The sequence below is a fragment of the Mytilus edulis genome, chromosome 8 (genome assembly GCF_963676685.1).
Source record: "Mytilus edulis chromosome 8, xbMytEdul2.2, whole genome shotgun sequence".
NCBI lineage: Eukaryota > Metazoa > Mollusca > Bivalvia > Mytilida > Mytilidae > Mytilus > Mytilus edulis.
Window position 1 is genome coordinate 35,853,241 of NC_092351.1, and position 18,109 is coordinate 35,871,349.

Consider the following 18,109-nt stretch of genomic DNA (forward strand, 5'->3'; position numbering starts at 1 on the left):
TATTTACCTTCAGAATTTTATTTTTAAAGACTTTTTAGTTTGAAAGTTAATTGGCTTAATATTTACTGGTATAAAATTGATGTTGTGTCATGTGCATTGGAGGTGTTTATTTGTTGTTTTGATTTTTTATTGTCATGAAATTTTTTGTTCACCAATCTGCCTTTTGAAAGTGCCGTTCCTAATCAAGAATGTTAGTCATTATTTACATTTTGTTTTATCTGTTTATATTTGTAAAGTGCATCCTGTTTATGTAAGTGGACGAGGACTTTTGTTTTTTTAATTACACTAAACATATAAACATTTTTTATATTCTATTCTTTTGATGCTATAAAAAAGTATCTTCTGGGTTTTTATTTTTTACTATGAACTTCATATAGTAAATAATCACATGAAAACATTACTGTTTAAAAAATACATTAAGCAATATAATATAACTAAAAAGAAAATTGAAGCTTCCCAAATATAAGGCATGAGCTAATTCAGCTCAGAACTGGTCAAAACGCACTATTAAAGCTAAGAAGAAGCAAAGCAAGCTACCAGCCAATAATACTATTGGTGTGGGTGGGAGGGTTATAAAAATTGCTTTGAATTTTGCCATCCAAAATAAGGCCTGGACGCAGCCATGCTACATTTAATTAACAACAACCCAAAGCTGGAATGGACCCGACTCGATCTCCGTAAAAGCGAATTTACCCAAAAATTCTACTTTACTATGAACTTCATATAAAACGAGTACTGGGTGCAACAATTTATTACAAGTATCAAATAAACACAATTACACATATAACATTAGAGCAATGAATATAAAGCATGTCTTAAAAAGCAAAAAGGCATAATATAAGCTAACTGCTATAAGTAGAATATGAAAACTACTACCCCAGGATCCAAAGGGAAAGATAGAAAAAAAAAAAAAAAAAATATATATATATATAAAAATAAAAATAAGAATAAAAGTATAAAAATTGTCAAAAATCTTCCTTCTTACAAGATCAATTGTAATATTAACACATTAAAAAGGTAAAGCTGCCCCAAATTTCTGCAAAGCTTCAGATTTGCTAGATAAGCCCTGTTCAATGTATCTCAAATAAGCATTGCTTTTCCACATACCAATATCTTGTATGCATTCCCCTGACAAACCTGCCTGGAAGGCAAAGGTGGCTCCCCCCCTTCGAAATGAATGTCCTGTTAACTTATCACCACAACCTACATTGGCAAGAATGTCATTTACAAATGATATAAAGTTCACATAGGATAATGATTTAATTACACTTTCACACAATAAAGGTGTCTGACCATTAGACCCTAATATTTGATGGAGGCTGAGTAGGCGGTATAATGCAGAGGCTGGACAGAGAGGATGACCTGGAATCTGTGGTATCACAACATTTAGCTGTTTCTCACGGAACTGAATAGTTTTTGTTTTATGAAAAGTTATAATAAATCCATCATCAATACTCCCAATCTGCTCAATCCGTAGGATAGGATTATGCTTATCCTTGAATAGAAAATTGCCGGGTCTGAGTAAACCAAAGAAACCAATTAAGCATGCTACGTATACGGACAGGTCATAAAGCCTACACAAGTTCAGTTCCTTCTTTATCATAAGTAGCATATTTGGAGTAACAGCTGTGGCTCCAACCTGTGCATCACCTATATCTCGTTTAACACCAAGCAATAAATGCTTAATATGCCAGTTATCGGTTATGGGATCCTTGAGACCATTAGCTTTATGCAGGTGCTTAACTACTGCTAAATAATTTTGGATTGTACAAAAACGAAATTTCTTGTAATGAGCCAAATATGCTATATATAGAGAAAAATCATCAGTCGAGACTGGCACTGGTTGAATAGACATAGTCTCACAAAAAGAAAGGTAGCATTTTAACTGGAATCTGTACAGTCGCTTTGTGCTCTCTGCCCAACCCCTGGATCTGTACTCAGCCGCAACCCTTACGAGGGTGTCTTCCACACATCCACCTGTACATAAAAAAATTAAAAGACATATGATTTAGCAATTCATGCACTGATAAAATACCTTTAGGATTAAATGGTAACAAATCATACACTAGACTAAGTTTGTCTTTTTCATGTAATCTAGAACATGCATCTGCTAATGTATTAAATTTACCAGGTATATGAATGGCAAAAATGGAAAAATTATACACAGCTTGCATATAAAACAAGAATCTTATGTAAACCATCACAACTGGATTCCTACTAGTCATTTTATTTATAACACTTTTTGCTGTGACATTGTCAGTATAAATAATAACTCTTTTGTTTTCCAAAAATGATGCCCATTTAAAAATTGCAATAACAATAATGATTGTTTCTTTTAAATTAATGTGCAGAGGGGCCACATCCGGCATATCAAGTGTCCAGTTTATGTAGAAAAAATCACCTAAAAAAGTGGCTCCCCCACCTTCAGAGCAAGCGTCGCACTGAAGGGATGAAATTGGCTTATTGTCTAAAATACAAGTCCTTCCATTAAAAGTTTTCATGAACTTAAGCCACCACTCTAGGTCTGCAGAAAAATCAGAGTTCAGTAAAGCTTTGTCCGAATGGTTCTTGAGTGTATTCTTCAGATCAATCATCCTACGCATGAAAGAGCGACCCCCCTGTATGACTTGAGACGCCCAGTTTAAACTACCAATAAGCGACTCAAGTTGTCTTTTTGTAGCTCGACGTTTATTCTGAAACGTTTGCAATAAACCATGAAAATCTGCTAATTTTCTATCTGGCAAAGAAAGTGTCATTTCACCTGTGTCAATTAAAACTCCTAAAAATATCAATTTTTGTGCAGGTCCATCAATCTTACTGTAGTTTATATGAAAACCAAGCTGACGCAAAATGAAGAGAAGCTTTTGAAGTGCACTTTTGCATTCATTATATGAGTTGCTAATAATTAAAAAATCATCAAGGTATGATATAACCAGTATATTAAATTTTGCTTTCATTATCCTGCACACTGCACTAGAAAGACATTGAAAAATACTTGGTGATTTAGAAGCGCCAAAAGGTAATTTTGTATCATAAAAATAGGTATCCTCAGCGTCACCCTCAAATTTCCAATGAAGACCAGTAAGATTATAATTAGATTCATGAAGGCTTACACATCTGTATGCATTTTTAAGATCAACTTTGCAAAGATAATTATTATGTTGAATTAATTTGCATGCATAATTAAGATCCATGTAAGAACAAGCTTTTTCCTCAACTAAACTATTCAAACAAAATTTATTTGGCATACTAGCATCATGGATTAAACGCACAGATCCATTATCTTTCGGAACAGAACCAATAGCACTAGTAATTAAGGGTTTCACCTTTGTCACCACATAATTTCCATTATCAATTTCATTTTTGATTTGTTTTTCAACTAAACTTTTTTGTGACATTGCAGATCTGTAATTATCGCACAGAACTTGAGTATTAAAATCAGGCATTTTATCCACAATCGAAAAACCATTTTTAACTCCAGATAAGATAAAGTCATAATCCTTGTCATCGCAAGGGAGTAGGCTACACCATGAATCAAAATGAAGACGATAAGTTTTGACGCAAGGCATATTTCGGAAAAAATTTATGCGGTTGAATTCGTTTGTGGTTTCCTGACTTCGTTTTTTGAATTGTGCTCCACTGCTTTGTGATCTCGAGAGTAGCAAATGGCACAGTTATGCGCCATGCGGCACCTTTGAAACTCGCAAGTTCCTGAATTGAATTTACGACAGATTTCTCTGCCATCTGGCATAAATGGACCTCTCTTCCTTGAATTTTGTTTCGAACCTGGGTTCTCCTTCAAATTTTCAGACGGACTTGATTTATTCATTGCACTTAAAGTACGCATTGTTAAGCTGTTATTCTTGGGAACTAAATGGAAATCTCGCAAATCCTTCTGTGGATCCCCCCACTTAAAGCCTTCCTTGGCCTGAAGGTCCCTGTATTCCTTATCGTACAACAGAACACTATGCCAAATATGATTGGCTACTAGTCTAAAAATGCTTTGAGTATAACTTAGGTAACCTTTAGTCTCCAGGGGGGACAATTCATCAGTACGAATGAGTTCTGTGAGTATACCAAGGCTTGCAAAACCCCATTGTTCTAAGGTGACGTGACTCAGAGGCGTTTTCTTACGATCAATTTGAATACGAGCTCCACCCCCTATCTCGACTATATGGCCCTCTTCTTCAATCGAATCAAGAGACGTAAGAAACAAATAATCAGTGATCTGCTTAGCTTTTTTAATTTGTATACATGTACCTGAGATTGGGGTTTGTTCTGCCTCCTTCGATGGGAGTGCCTGTAGTTCTACGACCAGAGCTTTGGTGAGGTTTGACTGTTCTTTTTCTAGCTTAGCTTTACGTAGCTCTAGGTTCAAATGTTCACATTGGGCTTCTAACTGTTCAATTTCGGACTGAATACTTGTAGTACTTTTAGGGTGTCTAGACGGCTTGACCGAGAGGGGGGTTTCTCGACGTACATGTACTCGCTGGTCACTTATAGGAGGAGGAGATGGATCGTGTAACATAGGGCTGACATGAGCTTCCTCAGCAGTAGCTAATAAAGGGGAACTGAAAGTCAACGTTTGCTTGTTCATTGTGCGGTCACTACCTCCTGTCAGGGATCGAAGAACATCCTTGTATCTATTGCCTGCATTTGATCTAGGTGTTCGCTGCATAGTATGTGATTTTATCACAGTAAATTGTCCATATTTTTATAAAAATTGCTTTGAATTTTGCCATCCAAAATAAGGCCTGGACGCAGCCATGCTACATTTAATTAACAACAACCCAAAGCTGGAATGGACCCGACTCGATCTCCGTAAAAGCGAATTTACCCAAAAATTCTACTTTGACAACTGTGTCAAATCCACACAAATCTTTTCAATTATAGATAACAGATGCTCTTTTCTTTTTTAAATTATTACAATTTTTATAAGTAGTTGTATAAAGATTCTTGTTAGAAACATGATGATCAAAATTGATTGGCTGTATTTTGCATAACTTACATACATGGGGGTGCAAGGGAAGATCCAGCCATTTTCAAAAGGGGGTTCCCAACCCAGATTAAAAGGGGTGGGGTTTTCAACTGTATTTCCCCATTCAAATGCATTGATCGTTTAAAAAAAAGGGGGGGGGGTTTCCAACCCTGGATCCCCCACTGGGGGTACCATTTTTGTCAAATTGGTACATGTGGAATTTTACTATTCACATGAAATTATCCAGAAGTTTCTATTCTGCTTTGGTCAGCTAACATCTAAAGAAATTTAAACTTGAGTGTTTTTTTAGGCAAAAAGTTTGATGTTTTGGGCAAACATTATCCCTGATTGCAAGATAATGTAGATGTGTGCTAACATTTAGTCATTAAACTTGAGAATTGCAGTGGCGGATCCATCAACTTCAAAAAAGGGGGGAGGGGGGGGGGGGGGGTGTCATAAAAGGGTGGTGCACTGACTGTACCCCCTACCCCCTATATAAGTCTCTTAATTAAGGTATCAGCACAAGGAGCTGGACTTTGAGTGCATTAGTCATTGTAAACAAATTCTTGTTGAAAACTTGGAAAACCAATGTGTGTAATGGCTATGTTTAGAAGGTAGTAAATAAGAAAACCTAAATGTTATTTTGCAATAGTAATAGTCATTTGTAAGATTCACTTAAAGCGTCCCTGTGCAAGAAAAAAGTAAGCATATATATATTTTATTCATGTTCTAACAATTAATCCACCTGATAAAGATTCTGGACTGAAAAGCTTCAGTTTATCACAAAAATATTTTCTTTCATTGAATTTTGAAGCGTTTAAGCTTGTTATTTAAGATCTTTCAAAATTTATGGAAAGAATAATATTATAGACATGAAATTGTGTTTTAATTATTGTAGCGTAAAACTTTCTGCTTTATTTGTTGTCATGGAGGCACATGCTGGATGGACAATTATGTTTAACATGTGACTTTCTTACTCATCATTGAAAGGAAAGAAGATTAAGACACATTTCGGGTTTAATTTCTTCCTGTAAACTCATTGAAAATTAAAATAGACTCCTTCAATGAAAGTTTTTATGAAAATGTTTACAAGTGTTAGGATTCATTTTGAGAGAGATGTAAAACAGTTGCAGTGTCAAAGTTGCATACTATCCAACTGATATAATTTCAGAAATAATTGGGCTTCATTAGTATAAAGCAAAGTTAATTTTTTTCAGCAAGAAAATAAACAGATGTTATCTTTTTCAGTAAAACGGTCTTTTCATGACTTAATAAAATATGATTATTTCACAAATATTGAAGCTAGCTTATAATCCAAATTAAACAAAAAATAGTCTAATTTCTTGGACACTATAAGGGCTTTTAAAGTACAGGGCACCTTCTGTTTATGTTAGTTTCTCAAACCTGAGGTATTTGGTGGGATTCATGTTGCTCAGTTTATAGTTTTCTGTGTAGGGTTTAGTGAACTTGTTTGTCTTTTCATACCAGTAGTTTATGTTTTTTTCCATGGCATTGTCATTTTCTCTTCTGAGTATGAGTTTTGAATGTGCCCTTCCTATCTTAAACTTCTTTTTACTTTTTGTAAAATTCTAATGGATTTTTGATTACTTTTATCTGAGAATTAAAATGTGTTGAAACATGGATAGTGAAGATGCTGATTAGGCACTCACACATTTCTGACATGTTGATCATAGATATTGCCTGATAAGATACATGGAAAATTAAACAATTTAATGCTTCTAAAAACCTTTCAGTAGCACCTTATTATTTTAAGTGCAATCTAATTACTTCAATTTCAATAATCAATGCTGATGAAAGAATAATTAAGTTCCCAAATAAGTATTTCTCCTATTTTTCATATGTGCAAATTTGAAAATGAATTTGGCATAAAAAAACAAAATTCAGAAACTTAGATAAATTATCAAAGCTTTAGTTTAATGATTCAATCGAAGAAGAGGAAGTAGTTTTCAGGAATATTTTGGCTATAAATAGAACACTTGCCTAGCCTGAAATTATTTTGGTCAGCCACTGGATAAAAACAAAACACCCTTCCTGTATCATTTTGGACAAAGGTTGTGAACTTTATTACTTATCATGTAAATCAATCATATTTTTGTGCTTTATCTATTGCACTAGCATTTCATGGCCATCATCATTTTTCCCTGAAAAGAAAATATAAACCAAAACTAGTATCTCAATTGTTTGTAAAACAATTGAAAGGTCTTTCCTGTAAAAGTGATGTTTTCGTAATGTTCTTTGTACGACCTTTCGTTTGATATACGACAAGCATAACTTCTGAAACTTTTCGCTTTTTACACTTAATGACCTCATCCGCCTACATTTTTTAGATCGGAGGTATGATATATGTAACACAGAGTAGATGAGCTTTCATTTGATATGCGACAACGCCATGTTCTAAAAAGTTTGATTTTTGCACTTAATAACCCCATCCAACCAATTTTTGGAGGTTGGGAATTTGATATTTCAAATGTACACATCATGACCTTTCATTTGATATACAACAACCCTACCTTAAAAGAAAATTTATTTTTTGCACTCAATGACCCATTCAACCAATTTTTGGGGAACGTCAATTTGAAATTTGAAATGTACGCTTTATGTTCTTTCATTTGATATGCGACAACCTTACTATCTGAGAAATTTGAATTTTTGCACTAAATGACCCCACCCTTCCACCTGGGATAAAAAAGAGGTTTAAAATTTTCATTTTTAAGTAGAGTTTATTGAGACCGTCAATTTGATATATCATATGACCCCATTTGACAAAGTGGAGATAATGATGCAATATCAACTATATAAATAGAAGTTATGAAACTTACAAAGTCAATGCAAAACTTGAAAATTTCAAATTAATTTTTTGGTGTTTTTTTCCATGGAAAGTTTTTGGTATTTGGTCAAACATAAAACTATGTCAACCTCTTCAATTTCTAAAACATTTTAAGTGGTAAGCTCTTGATGATTCAGAAATACATGCCTCCGCTCGAAAAACTTCAAACTGCATTATCTCTAAAACGACAATAGATATCTCAAATCTGTTAAATGATAAATGATCTACAGTTGAAGGACAACATTATAGAAAAAGAATCGGGACAATTTCAAAGTTCACCAAGGTCACAATTAATCATCAAATATATGATGCAATACAAAACTTGAGAACTGGACGTCGTAGAGACATGGGACTATCACCATTCAACTCAGGACCACTTGACCTTTCAAATATTACAAGGTCAAGGTCATAGTAAAATATGAAGGTCAAGGTGAAATTTCATCATGACCTGACATTGACCTCAAATTGAAGGTCTTGAACCACTGATCATCTTTGCAGTTTATAGTAGGTTGATATCTGTTACCTTTAAAAAGATATACACACAATACTATACTTTTAAGAATCATCCCGTCGTAACTTTTGAACAGACAGTCGGACTCTTTTGAGGTCAGAGTATAAAATGTAGAGCTCGTCGAGAGGAACATTTTATACGCTGTAAGTATGCAGCAAACTCTTATCGTTTTCTTAATATGAAAGCTTGAAATTGCAGCGTAATTTTTTTTTTGCACTCGGTGACCTTTGACCTTGGGTGCAAATTGAAGGTCACATGAACTTAAGATTATTGGTGTAGGTCCCAAGTCTTTACGACTTCCGGTTCTCGAGATACAATTTTTCAAAAATTGTTTATATTTTTTCAAGAGAAATAACTCCTTATAAGGGTTAACAACAAAATAATTGTATATGTTAATTAACATTGCCATCTGGTCCTGTACATGTTGCCGTTTTCAAATCGATTCTATCTTGAATACTTTTTGAGAAAAATGTAAAAGAAAGAAATTGCTTCAAGGGGACATAACTCTCATAGGGAATGATGAAATCCTTAGCAGCCTCATATGGTAACACATCATGATGAGATCTAACTTTTGTCCAAATAAGGTCATGATATCTTCAAAAACAACGAGGGGGGGCCATGTCGAAAAAAACCAATAAAAGGGAGATAACTTCTAAAGGGGATGATGAAATCATACACAGCCTCATCTGGTAATACTTCATGATGAGGTCTACCGATGGTCCATATTTGGTCTTGATAACTTCAATAGAAACAAGGGGAGGCCATGTTAAATAAATGCTGGATGAAAAAAAAAAAAAAAAAACAGGAGAAAAACTAGTATCTCAATTGTTTGTAAAACAATTGAAAGGTCTTTCCTGTAAAAGTGATGTTTTCGTAATGTACTTTGTATGACCTTTCGTTTGATATACGACAAGCATACCTTCTGAAACTTTTCTCTTTTTACACTTAATGACCTCGTCCACCTACATTTTTAAGATCGGAAGTATGATATATGTATCACAGGGTAGATGAGCTTTCATTTGATATGCGACAACGCCATGTCCTAGAAAGTTTGGTTTTTGCACTTAATAACCCCATCCAACTAATTTTTTGAGGTCGGGAATTTGATATTTCAAATGTACACATCATGACCTTTCATTTGATATACAACAACCCTATCGTAAAAAAAAATAATTTTTTGCACTCAATGACCCCATCCAACCAATTTTTGGGGGACGTCAATTTGAAATTTCAAATGTACGCTTTATGTTCTTTCATTTGATATGCGACAACCTTGCCATCTGAGAAATTTGAATGTTTGCACTAAATGACCCCACCCGTCCCCCTGGGATGAAAAGGGGGTTTAAAATTTTCATTTTTAAGTAGAGTTTATTAAGACCTTCAATTTGATATATCAGATGACCCCATTTGACAAAGTGCAAATAATGATGCAATATCAACTATATAAATAGAAGTTATGAAACTTACAAAGTCAATGCAAAACTTGAAAATTTCAAATTGATTTTTTGGTGTTTTTTTCCATGGAATGTTTTTGGTATTTGGTCAAACATATAACTATGTCAACCTCTTCAATTTCTAAAACATTTTAAGTGGTAAGCTCTTGATGATTTAGAAATACATGCCTCCGCTCGAAAAACTTCAAACTGCATTATCTCTAAAACGACAATAGATATCTCAAATCTGTTAAATGATAAATGATCTACAGTTGAAGGACAACATTATAGAAAAAGAATTGGGACAATTTCAAAGTTCACCAAGGTCACAATTAATCATCAAATATATGATGCAATACAAAACTTGAGAACCGGAAGTCGTAGAGACATGGGACTATCACCATTCAACTCAGGACCACTTGACCTGTCAAATATTACAAGGTCAAGGTCATAGTAAAATATGAAGGTCAAGGTGAAATTTCATCATGACCTGACATTGACCTCAAATTGAAGGTCTTGAACTACTGATCATCTTTGCAGTTTATAGTAGGTTGATATCTGTTACCTTTAAAAAGATATACACACAATACTATACTTTTAAGAATCATCCCGTCGTAACTTTTGAACAGACAGTCGGACTCTTTTGAGGTCGAGTATAAAATGTAGAGCTCGTCGAGAGGAACATTTTATACGCTGTAAGTATGCAGCAAACTCTTATCGTTTTCTTAATATGAAAGCTTGAAATTGCAGCGTAATTTTTTTTTGCACTCGGTGACCTTTGACCTTGGGTGCAAATTAAAGGTCACATGAACTTAAGATTATTGGTGTAGGTCCCAAGTCTTTACGACTTCCGGTTCTCGAGATACAATTTTTCAAAAATTGTTTATATTTTTTCAAGGGAAATAACTCCTTATAAGGGTTAACAACAAAATGATTGTATATGTTAATTAACATTGCCATCTGGTCCTGTACATGTTGCCGTTTTCAAATCGATTCTATCTTGAATACTTTTTGAGAAAAATGTAAAAGAAAGAAATTGCTTCAAGGGGACATAACTCTCATAGGGAATGATGAAATCCTTAGCAGCCTCATATGGTAACACATCATGATGAGATCTAACTTTTGTCCAAATAAGGTCATGATATCTTCAAAAACAACGAGGGGGGGCCATGTCGAAAAAAACCAATAAAAGGGAGATAACTTCTAAAGGGGATGATGAAATCCTACACAGCCTCATCTGGTAATACTTCATGATGAGGTCTACCGATGGTCCATATTTGGTCTTGATAACTTCAATAGAAACAAGGGGAGGCCATGTTAAACAAATGCTGGATGAAAAAAAAAAAAAAAAAAAAAAAAAAAAAAAAAAAACAGGAGAAAAACAATAAGGTCTTTCCTCGCGGAGAGGAAAGACCTTAACAATAAGGTCTTTCCTCGCGGAGAGGAAAGACCTTAAAAACTAGTATCTCAATTGTTTGTAAAACAATTGAAAGGTCTTTCCTGTAAAAGTGATGTTTTCGTAATGTACTTTGTATGACCTTTCGTTTGATATACGACAAGCAATACCTTCTGAAACTTTTCGCTTTTTACACTTAATGACCTCATCCGCCTACATTTTTGAGATCGGAAGTATGATATATTTAACACAGGGTAGATGAGCTTTCATTTGATATGCGACAACGCCATGTTCTAGGTAGTCTGATTTTTGCACTTAATAACCCCATCCAACTAATTTTTGGAGGTCGGGAATTTGATATTTCAAATGTACACATCATGACCTTTCATTTGATATACAACAACCCTACCTTAAAAGAACATTTATGTTTTGCACTCAATGACCCCATCCAACCCATTTGTGGGAGACGTCAATTTGAAATTTGAAATGTACGCTTTATGTTCTTTCATTTGATATGCGACAACCTTACCATCTGAGAAATTTGAATGTTTGCACTAAATGACCCCACCCGTCCCCCTGGGATGAAAGGGGATTTAAAATTTTCATTTTTAAGTAGAGTTTATTAAGACCTTCAATTTGATATATCAGATGACCCCATTTGACAAAGTGCAAATAATGATGCAATATCAACTATATAAATAGAAGTTATGAAACTTACAAAGTCAATGCAAAACTTGAAAATTTCAAATTGATTTTTTGGTGTTTTTTTCCATGGAATTATTTTGGTATTTGGTCAAACATATAACTATGTCAACTTCTTCAATTTCTGAAACATTTTAAGTGGTAAGCTCTTGATGATTCAGAAATACATGCCTCCGCTCGCAAAACTTCAAACTGCATTATCTCTAAAACGACAATAGGTATCTCAAATCTGTTAAATGATAAATGATCTACAGTTGAAGGACAACATTATAGAAAAAGAATTTGGACAATTTCAAAGTTCACCAAGGTCACAATTAATCATCAAATATATGATGCAATACAAAACTTGAGAACCGGAAGTCGTAGAGATATGGGACTATCACCATTCAACTCAGGACCACTTGACTTTTCAAATGTCACAAGGTCAAGGTCATAGTATAATGTGAAGGTCAAGGTAAAATTTCATCATGACCTGACATTGACCTCAAATTGAAGGTCTTTAACTACTGATCATCTTTGCAGTTTATAGTAGGTTGATATCTGTTACCTTTAAAAAGATATACACACAATACTATACTTTTAAGAATCATCCCGTCGTAACTTTTGAACAGACAGTCGGACACTTTTGAGCTTAGTGTATAAAATGTAGAGCTCGTCCAGAGGAACATTTTATACGCTGTAAGTATGCAGCAAACTCTTATCGTTTTCTTAATATGCAAGCTTGAAATTGCAGCGTAATTTTTTTTTGCTCTCGGTGACCTTTGACCTTGGGTGCAAATTAAAGGTCACATGAACTTAAGATTATTGGTGTAGGTCCCAAGTCTTTACGACTTCCGGTTCTCGAGATACAATTTTTCAAAAATTGTGTATTTTTTTTCAAGGGAAATAACTCCTTATAAGGGTTAACAACAAAATGATTGTATATGTTTATTATCATTGCCATCTGGTCGTGCACATGTTGCCGTTTTCAAATCGATTCTATCTTGAATCCTTTTTGAGAAAAATGTAAAAGTAAGAAATTGCTTCAAGGGGACGTAACTCTCATAGATAATGATGAAATCCTTAGCAGCCTAATATGGTAACACATCATGTTGAGATCTAACTATTGTTAAAAAATGGTCATGATATCTTCAAAAACAACGAGGGGGGGCCACGTCGAAAAAAACCAATAAAAGGGAGATAACTTCTAAAGGGGATGATGAAATCCTACACAGCCTCATCTGGTAATACTTCATGATGAGGTCTACCGATGGTCCATATCTGGTCTTGATAACTCCAATAGAAACGAGGGGAGGCCATGTCAAACAAATGCTGGATGAAAAAAAAAAAAAAAAAACATGCGAAAAACAATAAGGTCTTTCCTCGCGGAGAGGAAAGACCTTAACTATACTTAAGATTTTTTGGTATAGGGGTAAATTCAGTTTTTCGGAAATTCACATGGCCTTGTTTTTGAAACACTGTAGATTGGCACTTAATTCCTTTACTGACCTGTAGAAAGGCACTTAATTCTTTAAATACTGACCTGTAGAAAGGCACTTAATTCCTTTACTGACCCCCATTATTTTTCAGTCTTGTAGTAAAAAAAAATAGTACATTCAGCATTCTTTTTTTAATTTTGTTTTACTCTAGTGTTGATCCATCCATCAAAAAATGTGTATTACAAACATTGAAGAGCACAGGACTTCAGTTCTATACAGAAAGTTCTCCCCCAAAGGGGCGGTCCTTGAGCGTGATGATGTATATTTATTTACTGAATTTACCCCTCCAATAATTCAATGCTGAATTTTATACTGGGGATTCATTTATTTTCGTGGGTACCAATTTTTATGGATTGAGGTAAATATTGTATTTTTGTGGAAATTTGAATTTGTGGTTTCACCAAAGTTTTCATACAAATCTAAAGAAAATTTGTACTCCGGTGAACATTTATATTCATGGTTCACCTCAAACCACGAATTCCCAAAAAATTGGTTTCCCAGGAAAATAAATGAAACCACAGTATTTAAAATACATTTGAATTTTAAGGCTTATTTTGTCTAAAAATGAAAAATAACTTTAAAAAAGTAATGTCCCCTCTTTGCTTGTTAATAATGCAAAAAATCTAGGACCATTCAAGAATGATTATTTAAATTAAACAGTGTTGCCGATGACACAGAATTTAAGTCATTTCAACATTTTTTTCTCAGATCCCCTATTTTTTAACGTCTGTATCCTACTATTTTACCACTATCACTTGTTGTAAAGTTGTTGATACAAAATTTCAGGAAATGTGGTCAATATCTATTATATTTCAAAAATTGTAAATGTATTTGGCTATGCATTCAATATGTAAAGAAAAAAATCCTTTGCATGTACATGTATGTAAATTATAAACTACAGGTATTTTGGGATATTTTATGTCTTTATGAATCATTTATTTAAATAGTCTTATATATTGTTACTTATTGACATAAAAAGATACTTGAACCATCTATAAAACACAGATGGTGATAGACCAGCTTAAAGTAAATAAAATTATATATGTCAGTCATACAGGACCAATATTGGGCACTTAGTATAGGGACGACATCAAAAGTTCAATGTAGGATAAAATACTTATGATTCACATAGTTTTTTCACTGTAGCTTTTTAATTTAGCACTAAAAATTCAGAAATGATACAATGTGAAGATATATATTATTATGCACAAATATTTCAATTTTTATTTTATTATATCATTTTGTATTCATTGACTTAAAACCTGCCTCCCGAAGAACAAGCTTTATTCCAAGCTTGATATATGCCATTGTCACAAGCTTAGCCCAGGGGTTGTGTTCCAACGTTATGTCTCCATTCAAATGCATTGATGTCGAAATAAAGGCTGGAAAGATATATAGGCATTAAATATACAGGGAAAACATTGCTTATAACTTTTCATATAAAAAGAGAGCCAGTATTAGTGTTTTTTCGTCTGAGAAGTTTGTATTTTTCGTAAATGTTGCATAATAACACTTTTAATTTGTATCGTTTTTTAAGAAGTTTCAGTTTTTATATAACAATTGTTATTCTGAAATGTTCTTATTACATACGTACAAATATGAAAGGGGATGTCATTAGATTTTACGTGGAATAATAAATTAGAAAGATAACAGCCTATTTTATAATTTTGTTATCTGATCTGTTGCTGTTTAATTTGTGATTTTATCTGTCAAAAACATAATGAATTAAAATGGAGCTACACCTATATAAAATTGTTGTAAGTTGTTATATGAGTGGGGGCAGGATCTTTTTCGGGACATCGGGATCAGGTGTTTTTAAGCTTGGGATTTCGGGATCTGGGATTTGTTTTTTTGAATTTTGGGATGTCAGGATTTTTTTTTTTTTAAATTCGGAACCTCAGGACTTCATGTTTTTAGGCCCAGGATTTCAGGATCCTGACCCCCCCCCCCTTTTATATCATTTTTATATCCATAATCTTAGGCTTAACTGAGCATTCTCATAATGAACAAGCATTTTGAAAAGTTGATTGATGATCAGATACAATATTGTACTTTCATGTCAAACAATCATCTTCTAACTGTTATAATATATCAGTTAATATTAATTTACAGAACTTGGAAGCAATAATTTACAGAGCTTGGAAACTTTATATATATATATACAAGTAAAAAACTTCAGCTCTTTAAACCATTTGCCATTTAGCCATGCTGTGACCATGGTCTTTCAAGGATTAATCTCTGACCTTGAAATCAAGAACCAGAAAATGTCTGCTGTTATTCAAATCGAATGAAATTATTAGATAAAGCCTTAAGGTAGTAAGGGAGTCTTTCCTAATCTTTGATTTTGATTGACATAAATGATGGATGTAGATATTAACTAAAGTTTAAATTAACAAATATTTATAGGAAAGTGCAAATTTACGTATGGAATTTAAAATTTAAATGAATTTATTCATTATGATTGTATTATAATGGAAAAAATTCTGAGCATAAAGATTTATTTCTAAATCAGGGGAGATAACACAAATTTTCATAATTTTGCACTGACATTAATTTTATAAAGATGAATTAACTTTTACATGAAAGACAAGATATTTTAAGATTAACTGTTTATAGAATTTGGGTATGCATTGGTTATGAATTTCCTTCTTATAACATTTTTTTTATTATGTGAAATAATTATTTTGTGTAATTTTAAATTAGTATCTCGGAGAAGTTTATCCATTCAGGATTGCCCTAGGAAGGATACAGTTTGATATTACATGTAGGTTTGGAGGAAGGATCAATATATTGAACAGGAAGATGTGTACCTACACAATAACAGTGGTGTCCACAAAATACAATAATAATATGGCAAGTTTTCCTCCTGCTGTGGATGTATGTAGGAAGATAACAACAAAATTGTACTATGATTTCAGATAAAAAGCAGTTTTTTTTTTTAGTATTAAATAACACTTGATCAATTTCATGTATTTGGTTCCTGGATTCACCTTCACTAGGAACTGGGGGCTTAGTTGACCAAGTGATCTAAGTTAAGTACAACACCTGCATCACTAGCCTGACAACACGGATGTAGTGATCTCAATCCCTGCACATCAAAGATCTTCAGTTTTCCTGTCCAAGGTCTAGCTGTGGTCCTCTCTTAGATACACAGGCTTCCCCTAATAAAAAAAAAATTAACACCATGAAATAGCCACTGTAGGGCTCACCTGGCAGTTGCTGATCCAGGGGGAGGGTTCTGGGGGATCATGACCCCCCTGTTAAAAATAACTGGATCCGCCCCTGCCTGGAACACTCAAACTCAATCATTCAAAAGTCAGGGATGTGTAAATTTTATGAGCTTTTATTTGAAGTGCATGAAGCCTAATTTTAAATCTAAAAGTGGATGTTTTAATGCATTCTGTTTGACAAATTATTTTCAATGCATTCAAAGTCATTTTGTTGTAATAAGCATCAGTGCAGGAATGTTCCAATCAGTGATAACATTAGCTTAATTGTCAATACATCTCATTTTCATTTTTATGAATGATCTATTGCAGTGACAATATTCTATCTTTTGCATTGATTAATGATTCATTGACAAAAAACTGAGCTCAAGTTCAGGAAAAGAAGTCCTAATGGAACATGGAATATTGTATTTTATTTCATTTCCCATAATCACCTGGCTTACATGTCAACTAAATACTCTAAGCTTAGGACACAGGGGATCAATTCTTTAGTAAAAACTATATCTGTCTGATAGTTTGATTTCTTCATATGAGATAGCTTTGAACGTCAGACTGATGCATGCAGGCAGCAGACGGCATAATGCATGTCATGTTTATGATTCACATAGCTGGATTGATAAACATTTCACCAAAAAATAAGCTTTATCTATTGTATGCTGTATTTCTTTTTTTCAAAATAATTCATGAGACCAATAACTACTACTGTGAGAATGCTGATTTCTTAAAAGTTTTTAAGAGGAAAAGGATTATAGCTATACTGTTCTTAAATGAAAAAAAGGTTTATTATAAGACACTTGAAATTTTGGTTGGCTTGGTTAGAGGAAACATGTGCATCTTATAAGGCCTTTATGCCCTCTAAGTTTAAACATCATTAATCTCAATGGAAGTGATGTAAAACTTTTATTTGCGGAGATATTTACATTTTACATATATGGTGTGAGTATCGTAAAAAATACTGTAGTAACTTTAAATTATCAGTCAGACAGTGGTTGAAACTGAACTCCATACATATACAGAGTTTAAAAGCCTTTTGCTGGAACATGATCCTTAAATATTTTACATTTAATATTTTAAGTTTTAATAACATTTTTTTCTTTAAAAAACTAGTTTAAAGCATTACATGTATTATGAAGAAATGTTTCCTTAATTGCAGATAAATTTTTCCTTTTTTACTAGATTGAAATCAATATCTTGAGAATTAATTGTATGTGGTATTATAAAGGCAAAAGATCTTCTTTCCTTTTAATATTGTTTTAGTTTGTGCAGTTGTGTCACACATACATGCAAATGTTGCATATTTATCCATTATGAGTATAAAGAGATCTTGGGTGTATATAATCTATCTGTTTCCTCAGAAAGGCGAATGTGTGAAAAAATTTAACGAACAAAGAAAACATTTTCGTTGAGTTATTTTTATATCATAAATAGGGTAATACCCTTTTCAATTACATGTTTTGAAAGTGAGGAAATCTAAATCTCTGTTATTATCATAATTTGTGAGATCTCAAGCTATGGGATTTTTCTTGCCATGCAATT

The 18,109-nt window shown here is 33.4% G+C and overlaps 1 protein-coding gene across 9 annotated transcripts in view; it reads left to right on the plus strand.

Moving 5' to 3' along the window:
- The window catches only part of LOC139486769 (ETS-related transcription factor Elf-2-like), a 110,358-nt gene that overhangs the window by 19,091 nt on the left and 73,158 nt on the right, over positions 1 to 18,109 (plus strand). Inside the window, exon 1 of one of the 9 annotated variants that reach the window (XM_071271713.1) lies at positions 5,619 to 5,679. The exons of 7 other annotated variants lie outside the window; for them this stretch is intronic. The gene's annotated coding sequence lies outside the window, so the exon portion shown is untranslated. Of the gene's footprint in view, positions 1 to 5,618; positions 5,680 to 18,109 lie in introns of those variants that run through there. One more of the 9 variants, XM_071271721.1, reaches the window with a different exon arrangement.